The following is a 27,014-nucleotide window of genomic DNA, read 5'->3' on the forward strand; positions in this document are numbered from 1 at the left end:
TGAATGTCTAGCATGTCTAAACTTCACAGATAGGAAACCACATCCTTAATAGACACATAGAAGTGATTTTTAGTCCCATTGTATATATAAGCCTTCCAGACACTAAGTTCCAAGCCTTACGGGTAATTTCACAATATTTCTTTAAGGCAAAAAGTCACGTAGGCCTGTGGGTTGGAAAACAGAGGATGCAGAACCTTGTTGGTCCTACTTTAACCAGGAACACTCCGGTTACAAAGTGCCTCCTTTGTTTTTGGCCATTCCTGAGTCTCAGGTACCTATGGCTGGGCAAGAGTCCGGAATAGCTGCGGGGATGGGAGTGGGCATGAGGTGTCCACCTGCCTGGGCTGCAACTCAAAGGATAAACCTGGCATCCTTTGGAACAACACGGAAGAGAAGGAGGTATTTGGGGAGTGCTTTGCTGCAAACGCATACCCTCTAATTGCCTTTTCCTAAGGATCTTTCCTTGTTATGTTTGGAAGGGAGGCTCCTCTGAGGACCATTTCTTTGCACCTCGCTTGCAGGTGCACGGTGAGTGCTGCTTTAATTTATTGCACTTCGCCTTGTCGGGGGAACCCAGCCCACCCCACCTCTGCTGGGAGAACCGCATTTCCACCTCCTTTTCAACTTCATGAGGTTCTGTTGACCCACTTGGAAGAGGTTCATTGTAGCACCTGCTTGTTTTTTCTTCTGTCCTTAATTTGGTTTGCCTTTTATTGTCTTCCAACTGAATGGATTCTTTCGCTTTCTTTTAAGGGAAGGGAACCTGAGAAAAGCAATGCTTGTGGTGGTGACTGCTTGCTAAGGGTAATTACTGTTTTATGTTAATCTACATGTTAAAATGAGCAGACAGGGAATTGCTAAATTCACCATCTTGTTATTTCCCAAGTCTGGTCCTCTTAAGTATATTTGTTGCTTAAATAAAGATGTAGCCATGCAAAGTAGAAATGTCCAAATGTACAGTTTTTTATGCATGTGTATATATAGCATTTAAAATTTTTATTTCCATCAGCAAGAGTCATTATAGAATACTTGGAAATTATAGGAAAGCAGAAAGAAGAAACCCAGAGATAACTAGCATTAACACTCTGAATTTATGTCCGGTCATTTAGTCTACATGTTATTTCTCTTTAAATGGGCACAGTTTCACTATTACAGTCTAGGACTTCTTGCTCCTGGGAAGTGTGGTCCATAAATCAGCAGCATCTACGTCTCTTGGGAGCTTGTTAGAAATGCAGAATCTTGGTTAGCCTCTTGTTTGCATCCCCCCACGCCCCAGAAAAAGAAATGCAGAATCTTGGGCTCTACCGCAGACACACTGAATCATAATTTGTATTGAATGATAGTACGTATCCATTAAAATTTGGAAGTACTTCTCCAGAACACAGTATACCCAGGACAGCAGGTGAAGTGGGTAGGACCCAAAGGCCAAGACTGTTTTTCTCCATCTTCCCTGCGTCACTCTTTCCTAAAATAATTTCCTCAGTATGGGATAAAGATAAAAATGAGGTCAATTTTCTAGTAAGACATAGTAGCCTTGATAAGGAACCCAGCTGTCTCATGCATAAACATTTCATTTAGCAAACATACATTAGGTGTTTGCTGTGTTCCAGGTCACACACGCAGCAATCACGAAGCCTGCCGTTAAGGCTTTGCATGTACTGCAGTAGAAACATATAGAAGGCAAGGGGAGGGGGTGGGTGGTGCTACAGGGATTGGGCTTGGAAGTCAGAAAGAAAAACGGTTTCTGAGCTGAGTCTTGAAATATAATTCAGTGAACATGAGTTATGAGTATTGCTAGGCTCTGGAGAGAGCACGAAGCTGGATAATGGATCCCTTCCTTCAAGGAGTCTGTGCTTGATTTAAGGACAGGGGACAGTGTTTAAAATGATAAATGAAATCTGAAGCACCTTGGTGTTAGGGTAGAACCAGAAGATCAGGGTCTGAATATCAACTTTACAACTCTGTGATCTCGGACGAGTTATTTCACCTGTCTGAGTATCCATTTCTTCCGTAGATAGAAGCAAAATAACGTAAACTACTTCACAGAATTTCAGTGATTTTTTTCTTTTTTTTTCCGGCTGCGTTTGGTCTTCGTTGCTGCGCGGGCTTTCTCTAGTTTCGGCGAGCGGGGGCTACTCTTCGTTGCGGTGCACGGGCTTCTCACTGCGGTGGCTTCTCTTGTTGCGGAGCAGGGGCTCTAGGCGCGCGGGCTCAGTAGTTGTGGCTTGCAGGCTCAAGAGCGCAGGCTCAGTAGTTGTGGCACACGGGCTTAGTTGCTCTGCGGCGTGTGGGATCTTCCCGGACCGGGGCTCGAACCCGTGTCCCCTGCATCGGCAGGCGGATTCTTAATCACTGCGCCACCAGTGGTGGAAGTGGGAAGTCCCTCAGTGATTTTTAAATTTGGTAACATAGTAAAGTTCTTGCCTACAGTGAGTACAGAATCAGTACCGTGTGGCAAAGATATTTTAAAAGTGTCAAGTGAGTGCCATAGATAGAAGTATGGAGGAGAAACAGAGAAAAGAGAGGCTCTTTCTACCTGGACTGTGAGAGACCTTGTGGCCAATGTGGCCCTGAGGATGTGAATGAGGAAGAGAGGGCCAGTGGGAACCAAAGTGGAAGATGAAGCTGCACTTTTGAGACTGGATAGACTGAGAAGAGAGGTAATAGAAACAAGGGATCAAGTTTGGTGGAGGATAATTCTGTTTCCAACACATTCAGTCTGAGGCAGCTGCTGAGAGCCACGCTTCTGGGATGCAAGTTTGCCCACATGGAATGTTCGTTATTCAGACACATGCCCCTCTGTTCTAGGCTTGGCCAGGGCTGGGCATGAAATGAAGTGCTCAGCTTCACTGGTCCTGGTGTTTGGTCAGAATACCTCTTGGCAGAGGGGCTCTTTCTTGCTCACTGGAAAGGTACACATCTATGCAGGGTTTCTCACCAGGATGGAAAACAATGCACAGTTTTTTTAAACCTTGAGACTTACCTCTTCTTCCAGAGAAGAGGTATGGAAGAGAACTGAAATTATCTGTGCCTAATTTTTATCCATTGTTATCCTCTTCCATGGGCTTCTTTTTCTCTGTAAATCTTCTTCCTCCCAACTAATGACCATTAATTGCTACAGAAGAAAAACGAATTGGAAAACGTTTTTTGAAAAATGGACTAAATGCTCTAACACCAGTGGTCTCTATTTCTATTTGTGTTGGTTTCAATCGTAAGCTCCTTTATGATCTCTCTTCATATGGAATAGACACAGCCTACAAGTAACTGTAGTTACTGGCTTTTAAAGGTTACAACCAGCCTTCCATATAAAATGCTAACATTTTGCCAAATTTGTTTTATCTCTGTCTCTCTCTGTTTCTGTCTCTCTGTCTCTGTATACATACACTTTAAAACATTTTTGCTGAACCGGTTGAGTTAGTTATAGAGGTCATGACCCTTTACCTGAAATATTAATACTTTAACATGTGTCTCCCAAACACAAGAATATTCTCCCACATAGCCCATAATACTGATTCAAACTTCCTCAGTTATTCCAGTAATGTCTTTTTATAACCCCTCTCCTCATCCAAGATTCATCAACAGGCATTCACTGCATTTTGTTTCTTTTCCTTTAATCCAGAACAGTCACCCTGTTTTTGTTTATTTTTGTCATTCATGGCACTGATATCTTGGAAAATGCCAAGATAATTGTCTTGCAGAAAGTACCACAAGTACTGGATTTGTTTGATTGTTACTTTATGATAAGATACAGATTAAGCCTTTTGACAAACATATTACATAGTCCCTGTGGAGACATGTGACGTTCCGTTATCCTATAATTGATTGTACCAGCCATCACTTGGGTAAGGTGGTCTGTCAGAGCTCTCCATTATAAATATACCTTTTCCCCTGGGTAAGTGATAAGTAATCTGTGGGGTGATATTCTGAGACTGTGTGAGTATCCTGTTCTATAGCAACCCTTTCCTTAATGGTTTTAGCGTCCATTAATGACCCTTGACTGAATCAATCATTGCCTTGGTGGTTGCAAAGTGGGATTTTCTATTTCTGCTATTCCTTTGGTGTTTATTAGCTGGCTTTCTTTGTAAAGAAGAGCTTTCCGCTATCCCCCTTTCCATGAATATCTGTGGATTTATGGTTCCTTTTTAAAAAATTGAGTGTGTTATAATTTATCCGTATCATTCTTTTTGTTGTTCAAATTGTACCACATTTGGCCAGTGGGAGCCCCTTCAAGGCAGCTCCTGTGTCCTTCTGTCATGTCTGCATTAAGATTTGAGCACTTCTTGCTTTCTGGCATAGGATGATGTTCTAGGCTTATATTGTACTTTCCTTACCCCCAGGCCTGGACCCAGCTATTTCTCCAGTGAGCTGTGGTGCTTAGAAAAACAAGATCTGGGTACTCAGACTTTTCTTTAAAAATGCATATAATCCAGAGAAAGTTAAAATTCCTTAATCATTTGTTGAAGCTCCCCCATTCCCCAGCTTCTGCTAAAATATTGCCATGGAGTCATTGGAAGTTTAGAAGTTGGAAGGAAAGGACCGATGAGAGGAGGAGGCCGTTGAAAGAGAAGGTTATTGGGCTTTGGACCAGAGCTGGTGCAGTGATGCAAAAAGGGGGAGTGAGATAGTGCCGAGACCAATTTAGATTATGTTGGAATTCTGCCCACAGAGTGACTAGAGAGCCTGAGAAAATAATTTCTGCTTATTTTCCAGGTAGACTCTGAAAATTGGTTGCCCTTTTTTATATCCAGTAATGCTAAGAGAGTGTATTCCCCTGAGCTGTACATATGCTAATTCTTAGAACAATTTAAGAAATATAGTTTCCATACTGAGAGTTCCTAAGTGTTCTGTATTTTCAGAGTCAGTGTGAGGTGTGTATAGGTAGATGTATATTTCTGCATGTCTTCTTTTAAAAATTAAAATTCATAGTTTTTATTTTGAACACTCCTAATTGAAAATAGTATCTGAATTTATTTGCTGATTATAATATTTGGTTGCAAATTATTAAAGGTGCATATGTGCAGCATTTTAGGCAGCAACTTGTGAGACACAGAAGCCAAGAATTTCAGTTATTTTCTGAAGTAATCAACATACATTTGATAAAATGATAGTCTCTGATCTTGAACTTGAACTGACTGATTTTTCTGGAACTCAGTATCACCTCTGTGATCTCTTCTTGTATATGATAGCGTAATTAAAATATTCATTTGCCTTTTCTATTCTGTGAAACAAAACAGAACAAAACATGAAATCAGTAGCTTTGTTTCTGTTTGATAGGGAAGTTACGAAAATGCTTAAAACTACAAAAGCAAATTTGAAACAGAAGGGTTTTTTGTTTGTTTCCCATTGAAGTCAGCATTTTTGGAAGTAAAAAACAAAACAAAACAAAACAGAGACTAGAACATTTATACTTTGTACAGCAGGAATATGGTTATTATTCAGATGTATACACTGCATGTTACAGATGCTTTATAATTTTATAAAACAAAACCACACACACACACACACACACACACACACACATACACACGCACACACACACACAATCACTGATTTTTATTTTGTATTTTTTTTTGGTACTTGGGCCTCTCACTGTTGTGGCCTCTTCCGTTGAGGAGCACAGGCTCTGGACGCGCAGGCTCAGCGGCCATGGCTCACGGGCCCAGCCGCTCCATGGCATGTGGGATCCTCCCAGACCGAGGCACGAACCTGCGTCCCCTGCATCGGCAGGCGGACTCTCAACCACTGCGCCACCAGGGAAGCCCAACAATCACTGATTTTTAATCCTCAGTGCATTCTTGAGAATGGAGAGTGGTACTAAAGCAATTGCTCTACACCGAATAGTTACTGGGTATTTGATGTGAGTAAGGCTACGTTAAAGATGGAAAGGGGCACATCCTACATCCTTTAAATGTGCTGCTGGCCAGTATAGGTAAGTGAACTCAGGTTGTGTGGTGGCCAAATTGTTCCACATTGGCCCTTGACTTCAGAGTATTGTAGGTTCACCATTTAGTTCTTATGCAATTTCAGTGCATGGGATTAAACTAAGCAGACTGATGACTAATAAGGAGTCACCATTTTTGGCAAATGGATTATTTTCAAAGTCCAGTTTTATGGTTATTGGGAAAATTTTAATACAACTGAGTTCTTTTGGAGGTCGTAAAGATCAATATCTCTTTCTTACTTTCTATCGAAAACTCCCCGAGTGAGGCACTCATCCCCACAACCGAATCCATTGCTTCTTGTATTTCTTTAATCTTGATCTTGTTTGAAAGGAGCTTTATCCAGAGCACAATTTCTTCATTCATAACTAAATTTCTTTCAGACATTAAGACAGCTAATATGCAATTATATAATTAAAAGTCTTTTTTCATCTGGATTTTACTAAATCCATAACTGTTTTAGACAGTAAAAGCAAATTATATTTTGGCCCCTAAAATGGATTTATATACTTTGAACATCTCTGTTGGGACTGTATTTGCCCTTGAATTATGAGATAGAAAATACTTTCTGTGACTGGATCTGTTAATACCTGTGGAGGAAGCATCTGGTACCCTTGTTCTTGGGCTGGTGTTCATTCTGTTGGCTGGAGTCACATTCAGAATTAAAGTGGGGATAAAAAGAGGTTTTTTTCCCACCAAATGCCTTAGTCCTATTTTTATATAGCACATGGTTATTTCTTTTTTTTTTTTTTTTTTTTTTTTTTTTTTCCGGTGTGCGGGCCTCTCACTGTTGTGGCCTCTCCCGTTGCGGAGCACAGGCTCCGGACGCACAGGCTCAGCGGCCATGGCTCACGGGCTTAGTTGCTCCGCGGCATGTGGGATCTTCCCGGACCAGAGCACGAACCCGTGTCTCCTGCATCGGCAGGCGGATTCTCAACCACTGCGCCACCAGGGAAGCCCGGTTATTTCTAACTGTAAAAGTAGATGTGATTATTGTGGAAAATTTGGGAACCACAGGAAAATGCAAAGAAAATAAAAATTATTCTATTCTTATTCTGTTATCTCTAATTAGCAACTATACACAAATGTTGACTTTTTTCATTCTAGTCTTTTTTTTCTAGGTATAGATACTTTTAAACAAAATTGAGATCATATGGAACAAATCATCTTATAGTCTGCATTCCCAATGAACACCGCTTAAAAACATTTTCTCATTTTATTAAATATCTTACAGATTTTAAAAAACTTTATCCATTGCTGAATATTTATATTTTAAAATTGCTTAAAATGTTATTACTTTAATGGAAAACTTCTTTGTATATATCTTTATGTATATCTTGGACATTTTTTTACGGATAACTTTAATCTTTTAAAAATTTATTGGTTTCAAGGAATGACAAATAATTCAGTTTCTCCTCTCTAGCAATTCTGGCTAAGTCCTCTTGTCTGCAAGAATCGTATCTTTATAACACCATCATGTTGGTCTGTCCAGAATGGTGCAGTAACGCTTCATTTATCTAACAACACCATTACGGAACTTCTCATAAATAAATTTTTCACGTAACTGAAACACCCTTAAAAGTGTCCACACTAGGTTATTGTAAACCTAATATGTGAGTGTGATTCTTTCTAAAATTAAATTACATATGTTGCTATCCTCTTTAACATGATGAACATATTTGAAAATCCTAATTTAACCCCTCTGGTCTAAAGCACAACCGTCCTGGGATTTCCTTTGGTGGTCCAGTGGTTAAGACTCAGTGCTTTTACTGCATGGGGCCGGGTTCAGTCCCTGGTCGGGGAACTAAGATCCCATAAGCCATGTGGCGTGGCCAAAAAAAAACCCCACAAAACAAAACAAAATGCACAACACACAAGCATCCTTGTAAACACTAGTTATTATACAGTCAGTTCTGCTAAAATGCAATATATGTGTTTCTAAAAACCACCATGCTATGCAGAATCATGCAGTAAACCCCCCAGTGCTTAAGGGAAAAGAAGGATCAGGGACATGACACTCAACATCCTTTATCAGTGAGGCAGCCCAGCACTGGAGCCTACCTGGGCTCTTTGATGGGGCTGATGGCGGACTCTGGGAGTGCTCACGCCAAGGAGTACTTCCAGAACTTCTGCTGCCAGTGTCCTTGTCCCCATGGTGAGACACAGTCACTGCCCGCCTCTGCAGGAGACCTTCCAGCACTAGCTGGTTACCTGCACCACTCATAGAGCCATTTGTGAGGAAAGCCTGTCACATGGCCCTGCCAACCTGGCCACAGCTGACTGAATCACAGGGGACACAGGTTCAAGCCCTGGTCTGGGAAGATCCCACATGCCTCAGAGCAACTAAGCCTGTGCGCCACAACTACTGAGCTTGCGCTCTAGAGCCCACAAGCCACAACTACTGAGCCCACGTGACACAACTACTGAAGCCCGCGCACCTAGAGCCTGTGCTCTGCAACAAGGGAAGCCACCGCAGTGAGAAACCTGCACAACGCAACAAAGAGTAGCCCCTGCTCGCCACAACTAGAGAAAGCCACGCACAGCAACTAAGATCCATCACAGCCAAAAATAAATTTAAAGAATAACCCGAAAAACCTTTATCAGTGACACATTAAAAAAAAGTAAGATGGGAACTGGATAAAAATTGGAGCACAGTTTTACACATATTTGTTGGTCAAGAAGTAAATAGATAAAAAGTGCACTAAATATGGCATTTTACCTTGAGAAAGTCGTGACGTTTCCTGTGGACTGAGGCCCTGGAAGGGTGCAGTTTGTGAGTCTCTGTGAAGTGGTGGAAGGAGGGTTACCTGAAATCAGAAGGAAAGTTGGGGCACCCAGCGTGGAGGGCTGTGGCTCGGCACACGTCGTGGGGACTGAGATCGCCAACAGATATTTGAGGCGTGGGTTTTGTGCCTTTTGTGTATCCTTAGACAGCTGGGTTCCGCTCCGTGCAATCTTCTGCTATTACCTAATGTTTCTTGCAGTGAAATCATACCTAAACAAATGTGAAAACCAAGTTACGCTCAAGTTGCTCCCTACTGTATCAACCTTGGAACAAACACGAGTGTTATATGAGAACTGAGTGTGCTGTGTGGCACCAGGGTGATGTCTAGGGGATATTTCTGCTTGTCTCTATCCTAAATGGAGCTAATACATGTAAAAACACTTAGAGAAGAATCTGGCTTGAGAGTCGATACTGTGTAAGTGTAACAATTACAGTGTAACAGTAATAGTAACTCTAAACTGTAACAGTAACTATGACAGTAATAATAAATGTTGACTATTGATGTCTGTGGGATTCTGACTGCCTCCCGTGGCAGTACTTCCTGCCTCCTCCTAAAGGACCTATTTCTCAGTCTCTTATGGCTTTTAAATGAATTTATCACGCTTCTTAGAATTACATCTAATGTGCGGCCCAGTGTGGGAGAGGCTGACAGGTGCACAGACTTTAGGTTATGGTTTACCTGTGGCATCTGTTACACCTACTTAAACTCGTTTATCTTATGAATGATTTACTACCTGTGTATTCATTCACAGGATTGCTGGGGGAAGTAACTTATGTTTTAAGTGAGATTATCATCATGCAGAATTTTCGGATTTTCTGTTTTATTAGAAAAATGTTGGGACTTCCCTGTTGGTACAGTGGTTAAGAATCTGCCTGGGGCTTCCCTGGTGGCGCAGTGGTTGAGAATCCGCCTGCCGATGCAGGAGACACGGGTTCGTGCCCTGGTCCGGGAAGATCCCACATGCCGCGGAGCAACTAAGCCCGTGAGCCATGGCCGCTGAGCCTGTGCGTCCGGAGCCTGTGCTCCGCAACGGGAGAGGCCACAACAGTGAGAGGCCCGCATACCGCAAAAAAAAAAAAAAAAAAAAAAAAGAATCTGCCTGCCAATGTAGGGGACATGGGTTTGACCCCTGGTCCGGGAAGATCCCACATGCCTCGGAGCAGCTAAGCCCGTGCGCCACAACTACTGAGCCTGCACTCTAGAGCCCTTCGGCCATAACTACTGAGCCTGCGTGTGCCAAAGTTACTGAAGCCTGTGCACCTAGAGCCCGTGCTCCACAACAAGAGAAGCCACCGCAGTGAGAAGCCCGCGCACCGCAACCAAGAGTAACCCCCGCTCACTGCAACTCTAGAGAAAGCCCGCGCACAGCAACAGAGACCCAGTGCAGCCAAAATAAATAAATAAATAAATTTATTTTTAAAAAAAGTTAACACGCCTCTCTCTTCTCATTCCCACCTGCAAAAGTGAAGTGTGCTTCAATGGATAACATTTGAAGGGCATTTACAAGTTGTTGATGAATTTCTTTAAGTTGTTATTGTTCACTTCTATTTACAACTGCTTCTGTGTTTGTGAGATGAGCTCATCTTTGGAAGGTGGGGCAGGCAAGTGTGATTTCGGAAGACCTTCCCTCCCAAGTCACAGTATAATTAGAAGTCCACATCCTCCCTAAGTTGCTTTTTCGGACTCCCTGAGAAGGACATTTTTATCGTGAACGGTTGCCAAGAAGCCTTGCTGATTCCGGCTTTAGTAACTTTAATAAGATGACAGATCAAAACACCATCTAGATTTAGCAAGTCTTGTTAGTATTGTTCTGAAAGAAAAGTAGCTAATATAGCTCATCATTTAGATATTCCAATGAAATCTGTATTTTAATTATGCAGAGACTCTGAATAGCAATGGGGTGTTTTGATTTTTAATTTCTAATCTGACTTTGAATGTTAACTTTTGTCTCTACACAATTTCTAGATATATTCGGGCTGCCTGACCTCATTGAGTGATTGCTATTAATTAACAAGACTTTGTGGGAAAAGGAAAATTGCCTTCTGAGCTTTGTACCAAAGACCTGGGAAAAGTAAGTAATTTTCTAATTTGCTTTTTAAAAATTTTGTTATATTTCTCTCAAAGTTAACAGTTTGTCTGTGGCTTTTCTACTTCCCTTCTTTCCTGGCTTTGTAAGTTTTATATGCTCTTACAGACTTGAAACATGGAAAGGGACTCAGGAGACCTTTTTTAAAAAAAACAACAAACCTTTCAAGAGATTAGGATGACTTTCTGCAATGTGCCATTTCTTTGGGATTTCATAAACTGAGCCCTCAAGGTTGTGATAAAACCTTTTATCAGGTGTTCAGTAGATGAATTAAACTCTAAAGGTAAGACAGTGTAATATGGTGTGACAGAAAAGTGAGTCCAGTTTTCTGAGCTTCAGGAGTTTTAGACTTTTAGATAAGCTCTTTGGTTCTGAATTTTTGAGAATAAGAATGTAATCCATTTGGTTCTTTTCTTATCTGGAAAGGAAAATAAAATGTGGAATCACTTGTTCAATAAGTCCCTCATGTAGCTTGGTTTTGGAAGAATTGATGCATCTGTCAGTTTTATTGCTTTATAACTTTTTCGAGAAACTCTAAGATAGTTTAATTGAGGAACTTGTGTGAATGGCTTGACTATCTCGTAGAAAAAATTGTTTGGCTCTATAAAGTTCAGTTTATTTCCCTGTTCTTTTTGAAGAGAAAGTAAAATGGGCCCTAAAAATAATACAGTCTACTTTTGTGTAGATACTACTTGGAAATGTGAGTGGCCCATGAGAATGTAAGCGAAACAACACACACACACACACACACGCATGCACGCACGCACGCACCCACGCACACGCATTCACACACACCTCCTTTCTGGTGTATTCCAGGAGCAATATCATTGACAGTAGGAACTGTTTGCTCATTAAATCACTAGATAGTTTTCTAAACTTTGTATTCTCTGTGTATCGCAGCTTCTCTACATTTCTGACAGTACAAATGAGATAGTTGAAACATTTCTAAAACAAAACAAGACAGAAAAGAACTATACTCTAGAAGTTCCATAGAAGCATTAAACAGTAAGATCAGATTTTATTATTTGTAGTGTAAATTTATTTATAACTAAATTGTGTGTTATTTGAAATAATTTTAATAAGGTAAGGGTCTTTAATTATGAAGGTGTTTTGAAGTTAAATAAGATGTACTGAAAAAATATTACATACAGAGAGTATACATATAACACGAAAACAGTTTCTGAGAGCCATCAAGTCTCTGCTAAAATATAAACCCAATGAAAGCAAGGACTTTGAAAATTTTCTCCAAAAACATTTTTTTTGTTACAGTGAAATATTTGCAGTAGTGAAATACTATTGTCAGTGGAATTTAAAAAAAATGATAGCAGTGTATTTAGTTGAATTTTTTAGCCTTGTATTCACATATTAACCTTAAAATAAAGGATATTTATTCCATCCTGGCAGGATATTTGAAAGAGGATTATGTTGGAAGTCACCAATCTATCCACAGAAGTAGAACGAAAAGAGCAAAAGATTAATTCTCTGGCCTTTAGGATCTCAATATTTGCAGTGGTGTTTAGATTGGAAATACAACTTAGCCCCAGAAAGTGAGCTACTTAAACTGCCTTTCAAATAATTTAGCATTTCTTTAAAATTTAATATAGTCCCTGGTGAAATATTTTCCTTCCATTACACTAAAATATTCCCTTTGTGATATTGCTGTAAAAGTTACTTTTCCATTTTATAGAAGCAAGGCATCAGTAGGACTTTTGATCACCACAATAAGCTAACACAGTCCCTGTGTTACTGCAGGGAGTATGGCAGAAGCAACCCTGCTTACTGAAACTGATGTCATAGATGAAAATTTATATGCACAGAAGGATGTTGACAGTTGACTTTTAAGTTAAAAAGAAGATGGTTATAATGCATAAGTATCCTCTGTATAAATCTAGTTCTGAAGAACTAGTTATATGGAAGTAAACATTAAGGGAGAGGGCAGGGTGTGGGGAGATGGAAGGAAGTCCCTTCTGAAATTTACAAAAGTCACAGGTGAGTGTTTCTGACAGTACTTTGAAAACTGTAAAGGGTACTTAAATGAATTGGTGACTTATTTGGGGGGAGGTTAGTGCAGCTTTAGGGAAAATTCAGAACCCTAAACAACCACCACACTTCCTTTTAACTCCCATTTGTCCTCTACTTTCATTTTTTTCTTAATCACAAATATGTTTTCAAAGACTTCCTTGTTTCAAGTATTTTATTTAATTATTTGAAGGAGGTTTCTGGAAGCTTGAGTCTATAATATTGACAAAATGTAGATGCACTTTTGAAAAATTAGCCATGGATTATTTTAAAAGAAGTAGAAAATAGCTTCTATTTTATTATCCTGTTTAATACATATCTATGTTTATTTTTATGTTCATACTATCAGAGTAGTATATGCTACAAATTATTTGGTATCCTTTCTTTTCCACTTAATAAATAATGAATTCCCGTGCTAATAAATATTTGTCTACAATATCATTTTTAGTGAAAGAGAAACAGTTGAACCTTAGCTTTTTGTTTAATTTTAGGTGATCCTGGCTTTCTGTTAGAAGGGAGTATATATGGTGTGGGGGTTTTTCATCTGTGAACAGAGAATAGACTAGGATTCACCTTCTGCAATCTCTACCGTGTTTACTGTAACCAGACATGTTCTGAACAGGAGGCTTGTGGGACTAAATATGTGTTCAAAATGGTAAATGTCACTGTTTGACGGGTACTGTGTATAAAGCTTGTGTCTTCTTTGGTCCCTTTGTTATATTACAAGAGTGCAGGTGACATCTTCCTCCCGCTTAGCTGTCTTCATCAATATTTCTGTGCCTAAGGAAGGATTCTACCTATGTATTTCTCCCTCCCAAGAAGCTCTTAATATCTCAGATGAGGTGATGGGTACAGAAGGAACGTTTCATAGACTTTGGAATATAATTTATTGGAGCAAATTGAAATCCAAATTAATTGGAGATGCAAAATGTATTATAGACCTTTGCATGCCTTCTCAATTTTAGGTTCATTTATTAAGCCAACATTTTTTGCACAACTACCATGTGCCAGGCACTGTGTTAGGAGCTCATTATTCAAAGATGAATGAGATATGCTCTTGCTTTCAGGGAACTTAATTTGAGTTTCAAATTCAGATTCAAATAACGTATATTCAGTGTGTACTATGTGATATTCTGGATATTCTCAAATGAGGCGTTTGACCACTAACATTCAGTAATGATGTTCACTGACCCATCCCTTCCAAAATAAATCATGAATAGAATTTTCTAATCCTTAAGGGTTTTTTTCCATTATATTTTCCTGAACTTTTGGTACCTGCTACTACTTGTTAAGTTAAATTAGCAAATAGAAAAAAAAAAGGTTAATGAATAACAAGCATTTAATCAATAAACTTAGAACAATGATTTAAAAACCATGTGTATATATTTATACACACATATGTGTACATACACACACACATAATATTTGGGAAGCAGTATGTATATAATGTAGTTGTAATTTCTCCTAGTAGAATAATTCTTGGTTCATGTGGTACAGTTAATATACCAAGATTTCTGATATTCTGCCCTTAGACTGGCTCCGCTGTCTGAACAAGTGTGGAAGTCTTAGTAGTGAGTCACTAGATTGTCACAGTCATTCTTAGGGTAAGGATTATTGAAACTCTGGGGAAAGTAACTCGCCAGCATTCACACAGCTAGAAAAGGTTTGAGTTAGGATTCTAACTCTGATCCATCTAACTTTAAAGCCCATGAGGTATCCATCTGACTCTGGTGAGCTTGTAGGGAAGATGGATTCACAAATGCTGTGGGCCTGCTGAGGAAGGGGCGGTCATTTCCCGAGGAGTCAGGAGTCTGGATGGCATTGGGCATGTTCCCCATTTTCTCAAAGTCCATCTCTTCATCTTTAAAGAAGAGTTGGTAGTAGAATCTAGCAGGGCGTTGGACCAGAGCAATTAAGGAGCATTGGTAAGAGAAGTAGCTAGGCATGTGAGATGGAGAAATAATAGGTCTAGGACTGGAAGCCACTGCTAGCAATTAACCCTGGGAATGTGCTGGAAACTGTATTAAGAGTTTTACATATTTCATCTTATTTAATCCTATATATCAGTTCTGAGAGGTAGGTGTTATTGCCCCATTATAAAGATTTTGAAACTGAGGCTCAGTGAGGTTAAATAACGTGTCTAATGTCACGTAGCTAGGGAGTGGAGTGGTCAAGACTTGAACTCAGGTCTGTATGACTCTCATGTTTATGCTCTCAACCACTGTGCTACGATCAGAAGTAATCCTTTCTGTGTGTCAAACTCCCTTAATACCCTCCTTCAGTCTCTCTGATAGTATATTCTGATTTTATCTTTTATTGTTTTTAACTTGAATTGGGTTATAGTTATTTACATAATGTTTAATAGACTGTAAGGTCTTGAGGCCTGGGATCCAGTCTCATTCACTTTTTTTTTTTGTCTTTCATAACTCTTTGCTCAATAAAATTTACATTGGTAAGATGAATAATCTCTAAGATATTTTGTCCCTTGAAATTTAGTGTTTTAAAATTATATATGTATATGTAAAGCTTCTATTGAAGTTATATCAAGTGTTACTTAAATGGGGGTAATTGGATTTTAGTTTGATATTTGTTTATTTATTTATCTATTTAATTGTTTGATATCTAGATTGATCTCTAAAGTTTCAGGAAATTCCTAATTGCCATTTTATCTTGTGACTTGCTGTCCAAAACTGAAGCTGAGACTAAAATGCACTTCTTGTAAGCCCTTTTGGAGGCTGTAAAGCTGTGCTTGCTGCTTCATTGCTATGGCAGCTATAAAACTGTCTTAAATGATATTTTTGAGTCCATAAAAAATGCTACACCATCATTCATGCAGGTAAGGACCTCAGTTTGTGAAAATATGTGGAGCCCTTGTGTTGACGGTTACTCCTGTTGGTCCTGGCTGGTTTCAGATTTAGACAACAAACAGAAGTACTTTTCTGGTTCAGGGCATATTATGGGAGACCGTTGGGGTCAGGCTTGCCTAGGTTTGCACCCTAGTTTCTTGGTTTATGAACTCTGTGACTCATGACAAGAAAGCATCTGTATAATGAAGATGGATAAGAAAACAGGTTGTTATAATAGGTTCGTGTACTTGGTTCACTGGGAATTTAGGGAAAAAATATCCATATTCAGATGGGAGCCACTTTTGCTCAGATACTCTTTAAAGGAGGCCAAAACTGTGAGCTCGTAGGACAGAATTTGACGGTTCAGTACTACAGCCCGTCTTTATCCCTAACCCTTTGCTGTTTTTAAACCAGAGTTCACGTTCTCTTGTAACTACTGCATTTATTTTCCTGTACTCTAAGGAGGTAGTTTAGGCTTTGCTTCATGTTCTGTATGCTGGAGGAGAGTAGGAAACGACGTCTTTTAAGAAAATAGAAAATGTTACTCAAGATCAACATTGCCTCTGGGCTTTGAAAAACTCTGGGTTTTCTTTCATCTTCCAAGAGCTGTGAGGAAGGAAAGCAAACCCTGGGGAAGTTTCATAGCTTGTCTCTCCCGCTGTTACTGGAAAAGGGGAAAGTATGGGCCCGTAAATAGCTGTCATGGCCACAATTGATGGCAGGTTCAGGTGTGCTAGAAATAAAGCACAGGGAGCTGCTTACTCCCACGGCTGCTGCTCGGCCTGACAGCAGGAGAATGGGTCTCAGAACGTGGTTCTACAGTGAAAACGAAGTGTCCCGTCCATCACAGGCATACATTTCATAAATTTCAAGTTGCACAAAGATTCATGATGTTATTCCCCTTTGAGGTTTAATATCTTAGATTGCTAACAAGTTGGGTAAAAATACTCTTCAGCCTCAGTCTTATTCTTGTAGTTTTTGATTGCTTAGTTTTGCACTTTAAAGGAAGGGCAGACTTGGCCTGTACCTTCTTGATGGTGAAAAGCTGGAGCTATCAATAAATGCTGAATTTAAAAACCATTTCCAGGGTTACCTCCCCCCACTACGTGACCCGTGCCAAAAAGCTTTAGTCTGCTGTAAACTGGTGATCCCTTAATACATGGATACCCTGGTGGGGAAAATAAAATCGGATTGTATACCTTTCCCTTTTACTTGTGGACTAATTGTTGTTCTCCTGCATTTAAAAGCAGATGTGAAACTCTCCCTTTGATGTTCCACAGCAGACAGACTCCAGTTGTGTTACCACTTCTGAGGCATATCTGTTGTTAAATGAAGATCAGCTTTGGCAAATTACAGTTTGATGGTTACACTTTGACCTGGAGCCACAGAACAGAATGGCAATTTATTCTTTCATCTGACAGACATTTAGTGGGTTCCTGCCTGGCCCTTTACATAAATTGTTTTCAAATCTCACAAATACCACAAAAACCTAGCAAACTTGATAGTGCTATCTCTATTTTATAGATAAGAAAAATAAGGCATAGAGAATGATTAGAAAACTTGCCCAGGCTTACATTGCTATTAAGTGGCTGGGATTTGATCTGGGGTTTTTGGCTGACTCCAAGGCTGTTGCTGTGGTGGGGAGGGGGAGACGGAGTGGGGAGACTGCATTTTGAGAGGAGTTGATCAATGGTGCACAGATCTTGAGGTGTTGACATAAAAAAAAAGTCATTAACCATGAGCCCGTCATTCATTCATTTATTCAACAGATATTTATTGAGTGTCTATTTTGTGCTAGACACTCTGCAAGGTGCTAGAAATTCAGTGGTGGGCAAGACATAATCCTTCACCAGCTTCAAGGAGGAAAAAGGTATGCAAGAAAGAGTGTTTGTTCCCCTCCAAAAGCTGTGGTGTCTTGGTTGGGAGAGCAGAAGAGCTTTTATAAAGTTTTTTTAAGATGTGGGAATTTTGACGCCTTAATGAAAGTTGTTTAGTTTATTCTTCTTTTATATCAATGTATATACTATATTAAATTATCTACAAATAAATAGAGAGGTGGCTTCACTAGGAAACTTGGCAACTGTACTCCTTGGTTGGGCTGCTTAGGACATGCAGAAATGGAGGCTGGAGTGAAATGGTATTGAGTTTTTTGTTTTTTTGTTTTTTAAAAATTTATTTGGTTGCGTCAGGTCTTAGTTGCGGCTCACGGGCTCCTTAGTTGTAGCTCGCTGGCTCCTTAGTTGTGGCATGTGAACTATTAGTTGCGGCAGGCATGTGGGATCTAGTTCCCTGACCAGGCATTGAACACGGGACCCCCGCATTGAGGGCGTGGAGTCTTAACCACTGCACCACCAGGGAAGTCCCCTGTATTGAGTTTTAAACAAAGTGTGGTGAACAAAAATTTGAACAATGAGCTGGCAAAGACTGAATCTAATTCAGTTTTGGGATCCCCATTTTATGTAGCAGGACTTAGCACAGTGCCTGGTATGTAGCAGGTTCCTAGTAATTCTGGTTTATTGGTTCAGTGATGAGACATAAAATAAGGAAGAGAGGGGAAAGGAAGCTTGTGGGTTGTGGGGTGTGGGTGGGAGATAAGGTAATATCGAGGAGGAGTGTGAGGGTAGCAGTAAAATAAACCGATAAAGAAATAAGGAGAGCACACGACATACGACAGACTTGATTCAGATGTACAAACCCTTTTAATATCCAAGGTGGGGAGGTGCTGTGTTTATGTAATCTGGAAATGCCATTGCGTTTGGGTGCCTGAGAGAGAATACAGCTTTCTCTTGACCTTCTGATTGGACTCTTCTGACTTTCTATTCACACATGAACCCCACTCTGCCCCCTTTCCCACCATGAACTTTATTTCACTCGTTTGAGACTTTCGGCTTTTAAGCACGGTGTTTGGTTCTTTAATAAGTAGGGTGGCAGTATGTGTCAGTTTGCTGGGACAGTCCTGACTGTGCCTGTTGTTATTTTTGATAATGCCCCCTTTCAGAACCAAGTGTTCTGGTTTGGATGATAAATTAAATGGCCACCCTACTCATAAGGGAATTTGGTGACATTCTGTATCATTAAAAAAAAAAAAAAAATCTTTACAACATTCAGACTACTTTGATGAATTACCTTGATGTGGATGTAGTACCTGTAAAATTTCGAAGCAGACTAGTGTCTGATCTCTTATAATAAGTAGGAAGAAGAGAAAATGAGCAGTACCTGAAAAGATTCAGATGTAGAGAGATACAAGCCAATTTCAACAAGAACTTTAATGACAACGAATGACTGGCATAGCCTATGAGAAAGGGCATTTAAAGACTGTCCTAATGAGGGGCAGTGTTGAGGGAATCTAGCATCTTTTGAGATAATCTTGTCTTGATTGCTAGTTTTTATTTGGAGTTTCAGTGTTTCCACAGCAGTCGTAATTTAATTCAGATGTACTTTCATTTATTCTCTAAGTAGAAAGCAGAAGAAATTTGTCAGAGGTTTAAATAAATGACTGGAGGGGAAGTTGTTGAATTCAAGTTTTTTCCTTAAATCTGTTAAATTGTATCTTTTGTAATAATAGTAATAATATTTTAATAGTAATAATATTTTAATCAAGTGAGATTCACATAGGGATTCAGTGCACATTCATAGAATATATGCTGGGGCTTTTCTCTTAATAAATAGGGTTAAATTGGTTTTATAGGTTGCATACATGGATTTGAAGAAATGAACTAGTATTTTGTCATACAGATATATGTAAAAGTTTTTTAGGTATTCTGGTAATGCTTGACAATAATTGCAGCATGAGAGTTGGGTAGGATTAAAATCATGCTTATTAGACCAGTCTTTTCCATATTAATATTGATATTTTATGAGATAATGATGCATTTACCTTCAAGTCCCATAGTTTCTTGTTCTCTGCAATTTTATCTTTTATAGGAGGGTAGATTTCCAGAGTAGAGGGACTGTTTCTATACAATCTTAAAATTCTGTTTGTTTTGGGATAAAATTCTGGCTCTGCCGCAGGCTATCTGTGGGTGAGTTCTTTCTCTGAGCCTCGGTTTTCTAGCCTATAAAGTGGGAATAATGGTATCTATTGCTTAGAGTTTATTAATAGAGTGTTTATTCATTCCTGCACCTGTGATAAGCACTAACAAAAAGGTTAATGTTCTCCAAGGCTTAGGAATCAGTAGCAGAAACTGAGATGGAGAGACATGTATTGTTGTTGGAAGGATGAGACTCAAAATAGTTGACAGCCGGATTCTGGCCAATCAGATTGGATGCTGACTATAAACATTGGACAGTCATCACAGTGCTTACCTACTGAACATCATCCTGTGTTATCAGTATCAACAAATCTGTTTAACCTGTGATGATTTGCAAGAAACCCATTGTGTCTCCTAGTTATAAATTAATGCTTCCTCTTCTGAGGTGATTGGGAAAGGACACCATCTTCATATGATGAGGTGAACCTAGCTCACATGCCTGGATTCCTGTCCCAAGGTTCCCTTTTCTTTGGAGACCTTGCTGATCATTGCTGCCAGCACTGTGATAGCTCTGCTATCCCACTCTGCTTTCCTATTTCCCACTCCATCCTTAGCTTGGAAACATGTCCTTAATTCCCTATAGTAGATAAAAGTTGAGTTTATGACCTTTGACAAAACCCTGAGAGTCCCGTAAAATTGCTACTAGATATGGCATACTGAGACCCATCCTCACTGGGCCCTTACAAGGCTACCTTTCTGGCCTAGACCACCAGCCCCCTCCCCCAGAAGTGACTATCAGCATATTTAGTTGTAGAGGACAGACATCAAATAGATTAAGGCCCTGGAAGAGGGAAGATTTCTGCCGGGTCTTTACTTCCTAGTTTTCATTTCTTATCTCAGGCTCTGCCTCTTCCCAGAATAATTGACATTGGGAAGCCCACCTCTCACAGGGCAGATCCTAACCGCTTACCCCAGGGATGGGACGACAATAGCCACAGCTATCAAAAAATGCAGAATCAGTGCAAAGGCTTCCATATAATCCTAGAAGGTTCCTTTCCTAAAGCAGGCGTGAGTTGGTTTAATCATATTGGGCATATACTGATGTGGTCAAGAATCTTTAAGAAATTGTTTTGTGGTCACCTCACACCTGTTAGAATGGCTGTCATCAAAACTACAAGAGGGCTTCCCTGGTGGCGCAGTGGTTGAGAGTACACCTGCCGATGCAGGGGACACGGGTTCGTGCCCCAGTCCGGGAAGATCCCACATGCCGTGGAGTGGCTGGGCCCATGAGCCATGGCCGCTGAGCCTGCGCGTCCGGAGCCTGTGCTCCGCAAGAGGAGAGGCCACAACAGTGAGAGGCCTGCGTACCGCAAAAAAAAAAAAAAAAAAAAAAAAAAAAAAAAAAAACTACAAGAGATTAAAAAGTATTGGTGAGGATGTGGAGAAAAGGAGCTCTATATGCACTGTTGGTGGGATCGTAAAATCGTGCAGCCACTATGGAAGCAGTATGGAGGTTCTTCAAAAAATTAAAAATAGAACTACCATAAGATCCAGCAATTCCACGTGTGGGTATATGTCTGAAGGAAATGAAATCACTATCTAGAAGAGATATATTTGTTCCCCCATGTTCATTGCAGCATTGTTTACAATAGCCAAGACATGCAAGTATCCATCACTAGCTGAATGGATAAAGAAACTGTGGCATATATATCCAGTGGACTATTATTCAGACATCAAAAATAAGAAAATCCTGCCATTTGCAACAACATGGCTGGACCTTGAAGGCATTATGTTAAGTGAAATAAGTCACACAGAGAAAGACAAATACTGTATGATCTCACCTATATGTACAATCTAAAAAAATCCTGAATTTACAGAAACAGAGAACAGATTGGTGGTTGTCTGAGGTGAGGGGTTTGTGGGTGGGAGAGGTAGTCAAAAGGAACAAACCAGTTGTAAGATAAATAAGTCATGGGGATGTAATGTGCAGCATGGTGACTGTAGTTAACAATACTGTACTGTAGGGCTTCCATGGTGGCGCAGTGGTTGAGAGTCCGCCTGCCGATGCAGGGGACGCGGGTTCATGCCCCGGTCCGGGAAGATCCCACATGCCACGGAGCGGCTGGGCCCGTGAGCCATGGCCACTGAGCCTGCGCGTCCGGAGCCTGTGCTCCGCAACGGGAGAGGCCACAACAGTGAGAGGCCCGCGTACCAAAAAAAAAAAAACAAAACAATACTGTACTTTATATTTGAAAGTTGCTAAGAGAGTAGATCCTAAAAGTTCTCATCACAAGAGAAAAAAATTGTTAACTATACATGGTGATGAATGTTAACTAACTTATTGTGATGATCATTTAGTAATAAATACACGTCAAGTCATTATATTGTACACCTTAAACTAATACAATGTTATATGCCAATTATAGCTCAATAAAACTGGAAAGAAAAAGAAATCATTTTGTGGGGAGATTTTTTTCTGCCAACAGACTAAGGTGGTACTCCCAACCTGAAGCTCAGGAGTTTTATTAGGGAAGATGGAGGAACACTGGGAACCTAGGTTCTAGTCCCGGTTTTGCTAACTGCTAGTTGTGTGACCTTGAGTTACATAGGTACCCCTTCCTGGGGTCCTCATTTTCTTATCCATAAAATGATTTTCACCTGTAATATGATTTTAAAGGTCTTTGTCAATCAGAAATTCTATGCATCTCTAATAACTCCTAAAAATGCACAATACAATTTTTGAACAAATTGAACCTCTCCGTATCTGATGATGATGATTATCTTCCTTGACACTGCCCTAGTTTGTGACTGTAGCTGTTTTGTGGAGACCCAGGTATCTGTTGCTGGAAAAGGCCTTTCCACCCATTATCTGATATTATACTATTCTGTTGGTATGCTTTTCAAGTGCAGTGGCAGAACAGGCTCACCAAGTCTCCCCTGTGATTGTCTCGTGCAAAAAGTTGTGAATTTGGTCCATTGTCAGCCTGAATGTTAGTGATGATGCCACCCTATTTTAAATGTTGAATCTTCTGTATGTCTGAATGGTAGCTTCCAATTCGCAATGTTCAATATATTACTTTATAGGTTGATTAATTATTATTTATGTCTGTTGGTAACTTGGAGCAATTCACCCTTAAAATTTATTGAAAGAGAGAATATGTGTGGACTTCACAATTGCAGAAATGTCTTTGGGGTTTTGATAAGGATTCCATTGAATATGTGTATCACTTTGGGTAGTATTGACATCCTAACAATATTAAGTCTTCCAATCTATGAATGCAAGATATCTTTCCATTTATTTGACTTTTCTTGAATTTCTTTCAGCCACATTTTGCAGTTTTCAGTGTATAAGCCTTTTGCCTCCTTGGTTAAGCTTATTCCGAAGTATTTTATTCTTTTTTGATTCTATTATAAATAGAATTGTCTTTAGTTTTCATTTTGGATTGTTCATGGTTAATGTATAGAAATGCAACTGATTTTTGTGTGTTAATTTTATATCCTGTAACTTTGCTGAATTTGTTGATTAGTTCTACCATTTTTTTTCTTTTTTCTGGAATCTTTAGTGTTTTCTACATCTGTGATGGGTTTTCATATCATCCGTGAACAGAAATAATTTTACTTCTTCCTTTCCAATTTGGATGCTTTTTATTTCTTTTTCTTACCTAATTGCTCTGGGTAGGACTTCCAGTACTATATTGAACAGAAGTGGCAAGAGTGAGCATTCTTGCCTAGTTCTTGATCTTAATGGAAAAGCTTTCAGTCTTTTCCATTATTGAGTATATTGTTAGCTGTGGATTTTTCATATAAGGCCTTTATTTTGTTGAAGTAGTTTCCTTCTATTCCTAATTTGTTGAGTGTTTTTTATCATGAAAGAGTATTGAATTTTTCAGGTTTATTTTCTGCATCAATTGAGATGATCAGGTGATATTTTTTTCCTTCATTCTTTTAATGTGGTGTATTACATTGGTTGATTTTCATATGTTGAACCATATTTGCATTCCAGTAATAAATGCCACTTTTAATATGCTGTTGCATTCTGTTTGCTAGTATTTTGCTGAGGATTTTTCCATCAGTATTCATAAGGGATAATGGTCTGTAGGGGTTTGTTTGTTTGTCTGTTTTATGTAGAAAACTTCCGTTGATATTAGTGTAATGCTAGCTTCATAGAATGAGTTTGGAAGTGTTTCACCCTCTTTAATTTTTTTAGGAGGACTTGAGAAGGATTCTTCTTCTTTAAATGTTTGATAGAATTTACTGGTAAAGCCATTTGGTCCTAGGCTTTTCTTTCTGAGATTACTGATCAGTTTTGTTATTAGTTATAGGTCTGATTTTCTTTCTTCATAATTCCATCTTGGTGGGTGTTTTTAGAAATGTACCCATTTCATCTAGGTTGTCAAATTTGTTACCATACAGTTGTTCATAGTACTCTTTTATAATCCTTTTTATATCTTTACAATTTGTAGTAATGTTCTCTTTTTTATTTCTGATGTTAGTTATTTGAGTCCTCTTTCCTTTTTTTTAGTCTAATTAAAGGTTTGTCAATTTTGTTGGACTTTTAAAAGAACCAAACTCTTGGCTTTGTTGATTTTTCCCAGAGGTTGGCTTTTATGACTTTTATTCATTCTTACAGTAAGCAAACTGATGTTTATATTAGTTTAGTATTAGACTTCTGTCTTTTGTTTTTGTTATTTGGCAATGAGTAAGACCCCTTTGCCTTACATATGTAGATGTATGAAGGGTTTAAGTAATCAGTGCTTTTAAAATAATGTACTTGACATTTTTTTCTTCTTGGGTGATATTTTTGTCTCACTGCTTATTGTAGTTTGTTCTTACAGTTTGTTGCGTTGTGCTTACTCTGTCAGGGATAGTTAAGGTGGTGTCCCATGATTTGGTTTACAACTGGAAAGTTCCTTGCATTTTCTTCATGTTAAACTGCTAAAAGTTCAGGTGAGATTAATTAATTTCCATTATTATTTTAAGTAATAAGCCAATTATTTATAGAAATGCATGAACTTAGGAAAGCTTAGAGGACTAGGTGGAAAATTACAAATTTTAATTCTGTTTTTGTGAACCATGATGCTTCATTCACTGATGTGGACTTACTGCCTCTTCCCATCTTACTCCTCCATGCAAAAATTTTGAGGTTACCAAAATTCAGTCAATGGCCCTCTCTGTGATTATAAACCAACAGGAAGCTTCAGCATTACTTTCAAGGGAATGCCACTCAAAGCAATTCATTTCATAGCCCCCACCCTACCCTGAGCTAAAAAATCTTGTCTAGGCCTGTTGGCTAATGTTTTTTTTTTTTGTTTGTTTGTTTTTTTTGTGCTGTACGCGGGCCTCTCACTGTTGTGGCCTCTCCCGTTGCAGAGCACAGGCTCCGGACATGCAGGCTCAGCGGCCATGGCTCACCGGCCCAGCTGCTCCGCAGCATGTGGGATCTTCCCGGACCAGGGCACGAACCCGTATCTCCTGCATCGGCAGGCAGACTCTCAACCACTGCGCCACCAGGGAAGCCCATGGCTTACCTTAATTACTTCTTCTTCTTTTTTAAAAATTAATTAATTATTTATCTTTGGCTGCATTGGGTCTTTGTTGCTGCGCGCGGGCTTTCTCTAGTTACGGCAAGCGGGGGCTACTTTTCACTGCGGTGCGCAGGTTTCTCGTTGCAGTGACTTCTCTTGTTGTGGAGCACAAGCTCTAGATGTGCGGGCTTCAGTAGTTGTGGCTGGCGGGCTTCAGTAGTTGTGGCTTGCGGGCTCTAGAGCGCAGGCTCAGTAGTTGTGACGCATGGGCTTAGTTGCTCTGCGGCATGTGGGATCTTCCCAGACCAGGGCTTGAACCCGTGTCCCCTGCATTGGCAGGTGGATTCCCAACCACTGTGGCACCAGGGAAACCCTTAATTACTTCTTGGTAGTCCATTTATTCAATCCATTTGGACCAGTTATATTTGATCTCAGGGGTATGATGAAGACTTGACTTCTGTTGTGTGATGTCCTTGTTTCTTTCATTATCCCAGTCTTTATATAGACTTGTGAGTCAAATAATTTATTTTGATAAGAGATTTCTATCACTTCCCCATAGATTTGTTAGTTTCTTGTTATCTAGAAATCACTTTTATTTCACCAATAAAATAGTTTCTTCTACAGTTGCTTTATTCTGTTTATTCTTTTTTCTGTCTCATTGATTCTAAGACATATATCTTTCACATTTTAACATTCTTGAAATTTGATGTATCTTGCAATTGCTGACATCTTATAACTATTCTTGGCAGCACTTCTGTTTTTATTCTTAGCACATAAAATAGTGGTGTAGCTTCCAATAGCACTTAGATTTGATGAAATAAGTTACTATTAATAATCATTGTAACAATTACTGTTAGATACATAATGTTAAAATGCTACTTTTGCAAGAATCTGTAATGGCAATATAGCAGTTTTACAGTAGGAGCTATAAATGATGATATAAATATCAAGTATTATAAAAAGTTTAGAGTGAAAAAATCACCTATAAGCTCCAAATCTATTTACTTAAACAAGTATTTTTGTGTGTATTTCATTCCAGTCTTTTTTAACATATGTATATATTTTTATTTGGTTGTAGTTGTAGTATATATCTTATTTTGACCCCTTCTTTTTTATATTATTGTTACATCTTAATTTCCTCTGTTGCAGGCCTTCATGTTTGTCAGTTTTAATGGTTCCATAATCTATCCAGTGTTTTACCGTAATAAAACAGCACATTGCCCAATTGTTGAAAATTCAGAATATTGCCATTTTTCCTATGATGAACAATGTTTCAGTGAACACCTCTTTTGCCTATTTTGTGATTTTTAATTTTGACCATTTTCTTAGTAAAATATAACTTTGTAGAAGCCTCCTGAACTTTGTTTTATTGTCAAGAATCAATCTTTGTATTCAGATAAATCACCAAATAAATAGCTACTATTTTAGTGCCGTTCATTCATTCATCATCAATGTATTGGATTATTCTGTGGTCAGTAGTGCCAAGAGCTGAGTATTAAAAGTTCAGTAGGGCACACCTCTGACCTGTAATATCTCATAGTCCAGTGGGAGACTCAGACTGGTCAAAAATAAATACAGCAATATGAGTGATGTTGGAAAGATATGGTGAAGTTTCTTAGTTGCATGAAATTGACTTTGACAGTATTGTTGATTGGTATCCTTTATGATTTAAGAGGTGTTGACTTATTCATGTGACATAAAATCTTTTAAATGTGTATAATAGGCTTAATAATATGACAGAAATTGGTCTCATTTGACCTATCCAACCTCTTATCCTTCACATTTAAATCTTTCTGTGGGGCTTGTGGTCCAGTGTTCATCAGTGTTCCATGTGTCATATTT

General features: G+C 39.2%; 1 protein-coding gene across 42 annotated transcripts in view; it reads left to right on the forward strand.

The window, feature by feature from the left end:
- Positions 1-27,014, forward strand: part of APBB2 (amyloid beta precursor protein binding family B member 2) — a 381,324-nt gene that overhangs the window by 99,741 nt on the left and 254,569 nt on the right. For all 42 annotated transcript variants that reach the window (XM_067036201.1, XM_067036193.1, XM_067036188.1 and 39 more), the window contains one exon: positions 10,691-10,796. The gene's annotated coding sequence lies outside the window, so the exon portion shown is untranslated. The remainder of the gene's footprint in view (positions 1-10,690; positions 10,797-27,014) is intronic.

The sequence above is a fragment of the Kogia breviceps genome, chromosome 6 (assembly GCF_026419965.1).
Source record: "Kogia breviceps isolate mKogBre1 chromosome 6, mKogBre1 haplotype 1, whole genome shotgun sequence".
NCBI lineage: Eukaryota > Metazoa > Chordata > Mammalia > Artiodactyla > Physeteridae > Kogia > Kogia breviceps.